General features: G+C 32.7%; 1 long non-coding RNA gene across 1 annotated transcript; it reads left to right on the top strand.

The window, feature by feature from the left end:
* The first annotated feature begins 830 nt into the window (after positions 1 to 830).
* LOC114580446 lies at positions 831 to 5,114 on the top strand. The gene is made up of 2 exons (XR_003701844.1): positions 831 to 1,192; positions 4,881 to 5,114. It is a non-coding gene; the product is annotated as an uncharacterized LOC114580446 (long non-coding RNA).
* Positions 5,115 to 11,559: the final 6,445 nt, after the last annotated feature.

Here is an 11,559-nt window from a genome sequence, read left to right as displayed (position 1 = left end):
TCATTCTTTTTCTTTCTATTGCTTTTCTATCTATTATCGTACTTTCATGCATAAATCTCTAAACCTAGTGATACATGTACGAAAGTCCTAAGGGTTAAAAAATAAAACTGTTTTTTTTTAGTCCTACAACTCTAGTGACATTTAAAGACAAAAATTAAGGATCGGGTCTTAGATAACATAAACTTAAGGTGCATGCTCCCTGTAGGGTAAAGACATCAAAACAAAACTTAGTGGCATATTTTCCTAAGTTTAGTTCTCCTTAACCTACTAATAATCAACCAATAGAAACCAACCCTAATTTAATCCTTTTAAAATACACTAAAACATTTATTTTTTTTTATTCTAATCATAATTAATATTTCATAACCATTAAAAATGTCAAATCTAAATCAAGTTCATATAATCTAATTGTAAACCCTTAACCAATCTAAAGTCTAAAAGATGTAGACTTAAAATTAGGAGATTCAAACCTAAGCTAAAATCTATTAGGATAAAAGACTCCTAAAATATCAAACCTTAGACTAACCTTTAAAATCAATCAACAAATTTGATTAATAAATTACCTAATCTATATTTCTTTTCTAATTTATAACCAACTAATAATTGAATAAAATTGATTATCACTGGGTAACCCAGGCCTACGAGGCTATTAAGTTAGCCCCAAGGAGAGTGAAATAAACTTCACGGCCTCGGTGTGAAACAAAGGTGGTAATCAATCAAATCCTAAAATACAATCTCTAAAATTAATCCTAAACTACTAATATTAAACTTGAGTTAAAATCTCTCTTTTGCCTTCTAACAAATCAAATGTAAGCAATTATAATTAAATCATCCTACATAGGACCTATCCAAAACTACACACCTTTACACAAACCTAGACTTGTTTGGTTATGACACGACTTTTAGCTCTAGGTTAGGCCGATATTTTTTATTGTTGTTTAGTATTTACTACATGCCCATATTCTATAAATGCAATTCTTAAATTTCCTGTCAGTTATATTATTTTATTTACCTGCATTTCTTTTCTGAACGGCATCTACGCTCATTTGCATATTTTTCTCTTATCTTATATTGCGAGGTACATCGGAGCTTGATGATAAAACGGGAGCATTCGCTTTGGAGCTTTTAAGTGGCAGCGCCACAATCTGGAATTGTTTGCTCATGAGCTTGTAAGTGGCAGCGCCACAATCAGGTATAATCTCTGCAACTTGTAAAGCAAATTCTTTTAATTAGATATCGAAATTGCTACACATCACACATGACTTGTTAATAGGTATTCTAGCATGTTTAGGTAGCTGGCCTTAGGGTAGTCCACTAACGAAGCTTTGGCCCTATAGGTCAAAGCTTTCCCCCCTTCTGTGAGCCCTAGAGACCATTAGGGTCATTTAGGTCTGTAGAGTAGGCCACCCAGTTGTGCCATTGTGCATCGTTGTTTTCCCACACGAAGTGGGCATCGCTAGGATTTTTGACCTTTTTCGGTTTTGGGTTTGATACCCCCACCTTCTGTGAGCCTTAGAGACCATTAGGGTCATTTAGGCCTATAGAGTAGGCCACCTATTGTGTCATTGGGCATCGTTGTTTCCCTACACGAGGTGGGCACCGCTAGGATGGTTTTTTGTGTGGGTATCTTGTCTGAAGGGTACCTTTAGTGTGTTTATTTATTTTTTCTGTACTCTGAATGTCATGCATGCAGTTGTTTTTACACACTTTGCTTCACAGTGCACTTTACTTACATGCATGCGTTATATTAGTGGACCTAAGGATATTTCCTATTTATGTTTTTTTTTTTCATGCATCATACAACGCTAGATCTATTCCTTTGCATATTGTAGAGTCCTTGATTGAAATCTTTTAAACTATTAATCCTTAAATCCTTAGGATAGAGCCTTCCCATCTTGCATATATATAGGGCGATTGGTTGTGCTTAGGATTTTAGCTGGCTAGCTTCCTTTTTTAGGTAAGGAATAAGTCCAGGATTGTATTAGCTAGGTCGTAGATGTTAGTATCAAAATCATCTAAAGATAAATTAGTACAACCACCATATGAATCCCAATCACAATTTATATTATCCGAAAATTCCTCAATCCAATCGGAGTGATCAACAGGGTCGAAAGATTGCAAATCCTTACGCAACCCACCTTCCATGTTAATACAAACACCATTCGACATAGGAGAGACAGGTAAATCAATAATCGGTAAGCTATTCGAAACATTCATCCCCTCAAAAGGAAAATCAGAATCAATGATAGGATTAAAATTAATATCCACAAGATTACCCGCATCATCATAACCATCATTCGACAAATTCATACCAGCTGGAGAAGAAACTAAATTCTCACCATAAGCCTCAAAAATAATATTAATGTTATCCATTTGGTGACCATCACATACCAAATTTTTTAAAAGGTTATTATTAGAGAGAAAGATCAGAGGAGAATCAACAACATTATTAACACAAACAACTTCAGAAGGCGTTATAAAAGGAGACAACAAAAAACCCTTTTCTAAATGCACATTATCAGGAATATTTAATGTGTAAGCTTGTTTCCTCTTTGTGGCTTGTCTTTAAGTTGAAGATTATATTGTCTCATTTTAGAAAATAAATTATATGATTTTGCTGTGCATGGAAGAGATGAACCAACCTGATATATTTAAATATCTTGATCGTAGTTTAAAGATTAATTGCAAATCAAATGTTTATTGATTACCATAAACATGAAATAACCAATTTCATATAGCATTTGTCAAGAAATGAAAAACAAAAACACATAAAATTTATGAGGTTCGAGTTCTTACGAACTCTACATCCACGGGACAATCATTCATCATCCTTTTATTAAAATATGTGAAGAAAATAAGATCCAAGATATTGTATATCCATAAACTGCTCTAATAGCTTCCCAATACTAGCTTTCACATGGAATGAAACATATAGATCTTGCTTATAACAATAGAAATTACTTCACTGAAATATATAATCAGAACTGTAAGTATATGAGATAAGAAGTTCGGGATAGAGCTCTTTTTCTTTTAAAATAACACTGAAATCCAAACTTATACCACTGCAGTAAAAAAGCTTAATTTCCGAAGTATCTACGCAAATCGTAAATTGGGGATTTCATAAGCTTCTCCTTATCAATGACACAAGTTTCTATTAGAGAGTCTACACACCACTGATATCCAAACTTGTACCACTGCAATAAAGAAGCTTAATTATCAGTCAAGAAAGTTATTATATGAATAATTTTAATATAGCTATATATTCATCTTGATGAGGTTAAAGCTTCATTTAATATGATTTTTAAAAAAAACTATCTTAAGAAACAGTAAGAAAGTCATCTCAAACGAAGCCTAATGTTTCATTTGAAATAACTTTCTTATTATTTTTTGAAGTAGCTTTTTAGTACAAGAATTTTTTATACTAGAAATCTATTTTAGAAAGCAATAAGAAAACTGTTCCAAATGAAGCCTAAGAAAAGAAAAAACTCCTTTCCAAACAAAAAGGATTATAGTGGACAATAATACTTACTTTCTTTAAAGCCTTGTCGTAGGCTTCATGTTTATTATTGCCAGGATTTTCATTTGCCATTCGTTCTTGCTCAGCCCTATATTCATGCAAATTTAAATTTTTTATGGACATTTCTATATAAATATGTTATAAGCTTCTCTCTATGTTATATATATAGAGAAGAAACAATTTAGCAAATTAATACTGCATGTTGCGTGCTATAATAGTCAAATTCTCATTTAAATCTAATAAAAAAACAAGTAGCTTTAATAAAAAAAAGCCTTTTAGGTCTACCTCTGCCTTTTTTATCATAGACTGGGTGTCTAGGTCTAATAAATCTACTCTCCTAACAGAGTCATCGAATCGACGGCCAACATTTTAAGTGACCAAACCATCTAGGATGACAAACAATCTTATTGATTAAGATTCTTAAGATATTCTATATAGTTTTCTAATGATATATAAGTGGACTTTCTCTACAATATTTTCCAACAAAGCTTTAAATCTAGCTATAAAAGATAAGAGTAAGGCTTTCTCTAGAAAGTTTTCTCAAATGAAATTTAAATTGAAAATACTTAAAATTAAATGCAATTAAATTCTTGCTGATCAAATTAAAAATATAATAAAAAATGTGAATATTTGAGACAAAATTTTCTTTTTACCATATGAAATAATCAAAAGCTGATTTTTTGGGGTAGCGTTCCTTCGCTTCCTTTTTTTTACTTTCCTGATTCAAAGTTAAAAAAGATAGATTAGTAAATTCAAATTAAAGAGAACTATTGAATGAAAATATTTGAAGCTAAAGTTTTGCTTTAAATATTTGATAAAATTGGAGAAAGTTTGTAATATATAACTGTTTTGAGAGTAGCACCTTAGCTCATTGGGAAAGTAAAATTTCGTTTGGGGCAGCTTCTTAGAAAGCAATTACAAAAAGCATTAAAAAAATTGTCTTAATGAAGCCTAAATTTGATTAGCATTTCCTTTATTTTTGATTGGGGCATATTTTTTGTACCATTTATTTTTTCTTTCTTTTGATTTTGGATTAGGGTTCCCTCTTTTGCTTAACTGCTACTTGATTTGATTTTCCTGTTCGATGTATTTAGGCAATTACTTCTAATTATCTTCCAATGAATAGTTCAATTCTTTTTTTTTTTGTAATTTTATTGTAAATCTCATTTTTATCAACTAAAATTATCTTATGAAGGAGGGTCTTTGTAATTTTCTGAATTAAAAACTAGGTTCTATGAGAATTCCCTCATTAGGAAAATCCAACATAAAGTTGAGGTGTCTTTTAGATTTTGGAGGCATAAAAGCTTTGATTTTTGATTTGTAATGAAAGACATGCTGAAGTGTCTTTATTTGTATGCAACAGATGGATGAACGATTAGAAGAAAGAAGTTGAAGACTGCTTAGTCAATTTAGATGACATATCGTTCCATGATAAACAAAATCGTTCAATTATTCATATGGTTATTGCTATAGCCGTGAGTATTACTTTCTTGCTTATGCATGCGGTAGGGAAAAAAGCGAAAATATAATCTAGAATGGAATATTCAATGTTGAACATATCTCGCTATGCTATACCATGGTTCTGATTCGGATTGTATTAATATGATGTCAATGAGGAAACATTTCTTTAACTTTTGCGACTTGCAGCAAATAAGGAGATAAAAATATTATTAGAAAAACTATATATATATATATATATATATATATATATATAATGCTTTTGCACTTTTGTAAAAGCATTGTCGACATAGCTTCGTAAATATATTTTTCTACCGCCGCGAATACTTCTGGACGCAACAAAGCTATATTGTTCTTGAGCAAGAAAGAAATAATTTATAATAAATTGAGATTATTATAGTTGGTTCGAATTGAGAAGAATCAGAAAGAAAATTTGTCAGGTAGATCAGGATCATCCACACACAATGGCTGTAGATATAGGTCTTTTGAGAATACGGCTAAACGACCGATGATTAACGGTGGCTCTTATGGGCGGTTTCGCTAGAATAAGTAATAATGAGATCACCATTTTAGGAAATGGTGCGGAAGTAAGAGTTTTTGGATAATGTAGTTCGATGTTATTGATACACTTTTCAGTTGCCAACATTTTTCACTAATTTTCTGAATTAAAAACTATGTTCCATGAGAATTCACTCTTTAGTAATATCCAATATAAACTTGAAGTGTCTTTTAGATTTGCCTCTTATCTTTGGCTCTATTAATCAAAACAAGAATATGAGATTCAACCATCTTTGCCATATTTCTTTGGTTCAACTTTTCTCATTATTTAGCTCTATATGATCAATAATTACTTGTAAATTATTACTTGCAAACACTTACCTTGAACTCTGGGATTGATATATGTGGATCACGGAGTTGGAGGCTTGACTTCAGAGAGGCAAAACACCATTGATATCCAAACTCAGCCCACTGCAATAATCAGTAAAGCAAATACTTATATTTATAATGTAGATATATTCATCATGAGTTGTGTTCAAATAAAAAGAATAATTGAAGGTGTATTAAAGCAAAAATTATTACATGCGAAATCTGGTTCTCTCTTGTACATAAGGTGTGTACAAGAGAGAGAAAATCAACGAGTTTTTATGTGATTAGAGTTTAGACGAAAAACTACAGTCAGAATCCGCATATAATAATCTCTCGTATTATAGAGTCATACATACGCTTATTAATGCCATGTTGTAGGCTTCTTCATGTGTCGTACCAGGGATTTTAGTCAGTTCACATACCGTGTCCCTATATTCATGGGATTTTATAGTATTAAGTACATTTCTATATAAAACACTAATAAGCTATATATAAATATATAAAGGAAAAAAGCGTGAATGCTCAATTAAGGTTTCAGCTCTTAGTTATCAATGAGATGTTTAAATCGTGATTAAGACAATAATTATATGTGAAATATGTAGCAAATTAAGTATTAAAAAAAGTAATAATTTAGATAAATATTTTACCTTTTGAAAAAATAAAAAGGTGATGGTTGATGCAATTCCTCCTTTAATGCTGTAATTATCAATAAAAAATGGGTGGAAAATGGGATCAGCCAATTAGAAGATAAAAAATAAACAAATAAGAGACCTTACAATAAAATAAATAAATGAAATAGTATATATATTACAATAAATGACCTTTGGGTTTTGGTTTTTTTGAAGCTGATGATGAAGCAGCTTCCGAATGGTCTCCCTTTCTAAAAATGTTATGAAGATCCTGATTCAATGTTTAGAAAGATGATATACCTTAAGTTAAATTTAAACTGAAAATGGTTAATAAATGAGAATACTTTAAAGTTTTTTTTAGGATGGCTTTCTTGTTGCTTCTTAAAATAGATTTTTAGTACAAAAATTTTATTTTTTTTATAAAGAATCTGCATTAAAAAAACATAAAAAAGGCTTCTCAAACAAAACCTAAATTTATAACTACAGTATAGAACATAGAACAGCAAAAAACAAACAATGCGTATTTAACTTTTTCCTATACTGCTTTTACCGGCGCAAAAAAATCCCTTGGTAATGAACTATTTTCGTGTAGTGTGTGTGTGTGTATGTGTGTGCGCGCGCGCGTGTGTGTGTATGTGTGTGCGCGCGCGCGTGTGTGTCCATTAGACGGCTCATATTGATCCCCTCGATCATAAATCATTCATTCAACATTTAACTGCTTTAATGATATTAAAATTATGTAATATTGAGCTCATTGAATTGGTCTCGTCGAGTTGCCTGATTCGACTATAAGCATGCTATATTTGGGTATCATTAGGCTCGTAGGTTTTTATTTTAGATTTGTTTTGTAGCTCCTCAGAGCAGTAGAGAGTTAAAGGTTCCCCTTAAGGATCTTGTAATTTCTTTATTTAATCAACGCGTAGGCCCCTGATCCGTAGGTTTTAACAAAAAAAAAAAAAAAAAACTTCCTAGCATTCTTCAACCCTTTGATTTGAGCCCAATTGGGCTCGGATTGAACCGATTTTGTTGTTGTTGGGTTCCTCTTACTGAGACATTCAATTTGACAAAAAGTTCCTAAAATTGATGCTCATATGATACCAAATTTAATTTTGGATGTCGCCAACAAAGACATGCCTACCTTCGAGGTTCTCGCTGGATCAAGACAATTTTTGATGATGTATCAATATTAAAGAATGATATATAGATATGATGAAGACGATAGAGGTCTTTGCTCTCTCTTTCGATATATATCTTTACATATGTACTTAGAATGCAGATACTTACACGGTGAAATGTTGTTGATGGAAGTGAATCCCTGTCGATGGCAAAAGCTGCTTTTAGATAACTTACACAGCGGTCATATCCAAATCTAGCCCACTGCAATAATAATGTTTGATTATGAGTCAAGCAAATTATAATATAGCTATATATATATATATTCACCAAAGAACAATTCAAAGTATGATGGATCGGAGTACAATTCTTACATTCTTTAAAGCAATGGCGTATGCTTCATCATTCGTCATGTTAGTGTTTTCAGCTTTCATTCGTTCCATCTCCTCCCTATATTTTTGCAAATTTCAATTATTCACGTACACTTCCATATGAAACATCTCTCTCTCTCTCTCTCTCTCTCTCTCTCTCTCTCCATTTTAATTTCTACTTATATTATAAGTAGTTGATTCATTGACTCATTAGTTTTTTTTTTTTTGGCCTTTTGATTGTAGCTCTTCGAGCATTATAAAGCATTTGAACCCTTTAACGATTTGTATAAGTTTTTAGTATTAACGCGTAGGTTTCTTCATGAGTTTTAACCATCGGCGGAGGGAAGGGGAAGCACGTGATGGAATTACAGAAAGTTCATTAGTTTCTTCAATGTGAAAATTTACAATACAAGCAGAAAACATCCTCTTCCCAACCATTCCATTTTCAAAGAACTTCATTTAATGCATTTGTAAAGAATGTCAGTGATGCTAGATGAGTTTCAGTGCACCGTCCCAGGTTTCAATTAGATTTTTCATTTATAAGGACATGGGTGACAAGGACTAGTTCTTTGCAATGGTGATTAGCTTACAGTTCAAGGAATTTTAAGATCATTTGTTTAGATGACTTCTAGAACACTTTGAAGCCTTTGTCTGGTTTAATTAATGTATAAAATTATCAAATTAGAAACCAGTTGATGTCAAGTTGTGAATCAATTCAAATATCTGAGTAAATTTTCTATGCAAATGAATTCAATTTTATTTCATAATCAGGTTTTGATTCTGAATTTAGATTCAATAGACGGCTAAAATTTCTTAAACTATGAGCATATTTATTGTAAAATTGATTAGCAACCTTTTTATTCCAAATCCATTTTCTTGGTTGATTTTATACTAAATATTCTTCCTTCTTGAGTAATAATTTGAAAAAAAAAATTTAAAAACCCGAATGTAAAAAGTTGAGGAAAATTTTTAAAAAAATTAATAAACCCCCCGTCATGATGATTGTATAGATCCCGAGTAGTGTTTGGGAATGAATATATATAGATGTGTACATTGATGTTTTAAACTATAGAACCTGCTTTGCTGTCTGATATATATCATTAAATAGCTATGAGTATTATTTATTGAAAGATTAAAAGAATAATTCTTCCAAATTAAATTTTGGGGCATCACAGCCCCCAACACCCCCTTAAATACATTTTCTAGCTCCGCCATTGAATTTAACCACAAAAAAAACATGTCTTAACAAAAAAAACGCAAACTTAATTCTGATTAGTAATCTTAATATCTTCTTATAGTTTACTACACGTATATATTCCGTAGAGAAAATAAGATTTCGTTTAAGACGACTTTCTTATTATTTTCTAAAATTTCTTTGAACTAGAAATTTTACGGATATATTCTTCTTTTTCTTCTTACCTCAGGAAATAATAAATAGCTGATTGTGGAGGGTATTCCTTTTCTGTTACTGTCATTATCAAACAAACGGATGGAAAACGCAATTAGCTTATTAGAGAAATAAACATAATAATAAAAAAAAGAAACCTTAAAATGGAACATATAAGCTAAAAAAATAATAATCAAATACATTGCATACAAAAAGGTTCTGTGGGTGTTGGCTCATTAGAAGCTGATGAAGAAGCGTGCGACTGCGACTGTTCTCCCACCTTACAATGGTTTAAAAGAAAAAAGAATGACTTAGTAAATTTGACCTGAAAAATTATCATTCGGATTTCGTTTGGAAAACTTTCTTATTTCATTTTTAAACAATTTTTTAATACAAATTTTCTTAGTTTGAAAAATTATTTTAACAAACACTAAAAATGTAGTACAAACATAACCTTATTTACTTTTTATGCAAGTAATAATGCTTAATTACTTTTGGTTTGCTTATGCTATTGTGGGCCGTGGTTTTACATTTGGCTGTGATTTTCCTCCTTTGTCCTTTTATTTTTCTATATTGCTATCTCATTTCTTCCCTAGTTTTTCTGCGGGTTGTGTTCTTTATGGATTTGTGGGTGATTCCGGTCGGTTGGAAGGTTTTTTGGATGGCTAGTTGTTGTGAATTTTTTGGCTGCTTTTAATGGGCTCTCTTGATGATGATGAGGACTATCCTGCTATGCATACCCAAGTTATCCTATAATGCTTCTCCACTATCATAGTCACCATCTTTATTCCCTTTTCTTTTAGGATCGCTCTCCTGTATTTTTTCCTGTTTCTTTGACAGTTTTTACTCATAGTAGTAAGGTAGCTAGAAGGAGAAGATACATTACAAGAGGATTGATTTTTCAGGAATATAGACAGAAGAAAATTATACTCCTACTATTCCATTGTTGTTTTCTCCCTTATTTCTTTCAAGTTCCATTCGAGTGATCTACTGCTGCTTGAAGATACATCAGTTTGTTATGAGAGCCAGCATTTCAGTGATGGCTGCAGAACCTTCTCGCAGAGCTCCTGACGATGATCGGAGCTTGGATGCCGTGTGGGAAGCGCAATCTAGCATCACTCGACAATTGAATGAATTGAGGGTAGACTTCTTCTGTGTCTCCATTGAGTTACGCAATGAGATCCTAAATCTAAAAGCTTCAGTTATTACTGTTCCAGGACCTAGGAAACCACAACTGGCTCCCATTCCGGCACCGAGGAATCCATAAGGTAGAATTGGACAACACAGACCATATCATCTTGTTTATGCAGAAGTTACAAAATCTGATGAAGAAGTGGATTTTAACCTGTGCCGTGAGCCTCTGGATTCTGGAGATGAGGAACCTTTACGGTATTACGATTGCCCCAAACCTTATGGCCATAATCAAGGCAACCATAGAGAATTTTGTGTTAAATTATATATTCCTTTCTTCGAAGGGCTATTACATATTGAAGATTACCTTGATTGGGAAAGATCCATTAAGGCCTTCTTCGAATACATGGAAATTAGTCCAGGCAAACAAGTTAAATACGTGGCATGTAGCTTGAAAGGTGGTGCCAGCGCATGGTGGTTGCAATTGCCGTAGACACGCCGTAAAGAGGGCTGAGGACCTGTCCGTAGCTGGTTCCAAATGAAACAACTATTATGGGGTCATTTCTTGCCAACGGACTATGAACATATGTTATATCTTCAATATCAACACTGCTCGCAGGTTCAACACTAAGTGAGTGAATACACATAAGAGTTCTATCGCTTAAGTGCTAGAAACAACCTACAAGAGTCTGAAAACCAACTTGTTGCTCACTATATTAATGGCATGAGAGACCTAATAAGGATAAGCTTCAGCTCAACTCTATCTGGACACTATCTTAATCCATGAATTTTGCACTCAAAGCTGAAACCCAGCTGCTACGACACTCCCATAGTCATTCCTCCCATAGAAATTACACTGATTCATATGTTGATAACTCCAAAACTAATCCGCCTGCACCACAACCACCTCAGGTTTCTCATACAACCACCAACACTCATCCAACTCAGAACCCAGGCACAAACATGGAGCAAAAGGGCCAACTCAAACCTCCCATTGCAATACGGGAAAATCCTTATAGCAAGCCAAATGCCCTTAAGTGCTTCAGGTACTTCTATAAGTCCAAAGAATGCCCAAATCAGTAGTGA

This window comes from Dendrobium catenatum, unplaced genomic scaffold (genome assembly GCF_001605985.2).
Source record: "Dendrobium catenatum unplaced genomic scaffold, ASM160598v2 fragScaff_scaffold_1023, whole genome shotgun sequence".
NCBI lineage: Eukaryota > Viridiplantae > Streptophyta > Magnoliopsida > Asparagales > Orchidaceae > Dendrobium > Dendrobium catenatum.
This window is presented reverse-complemented; position numbering and strand designations above follow the sequence as displayed.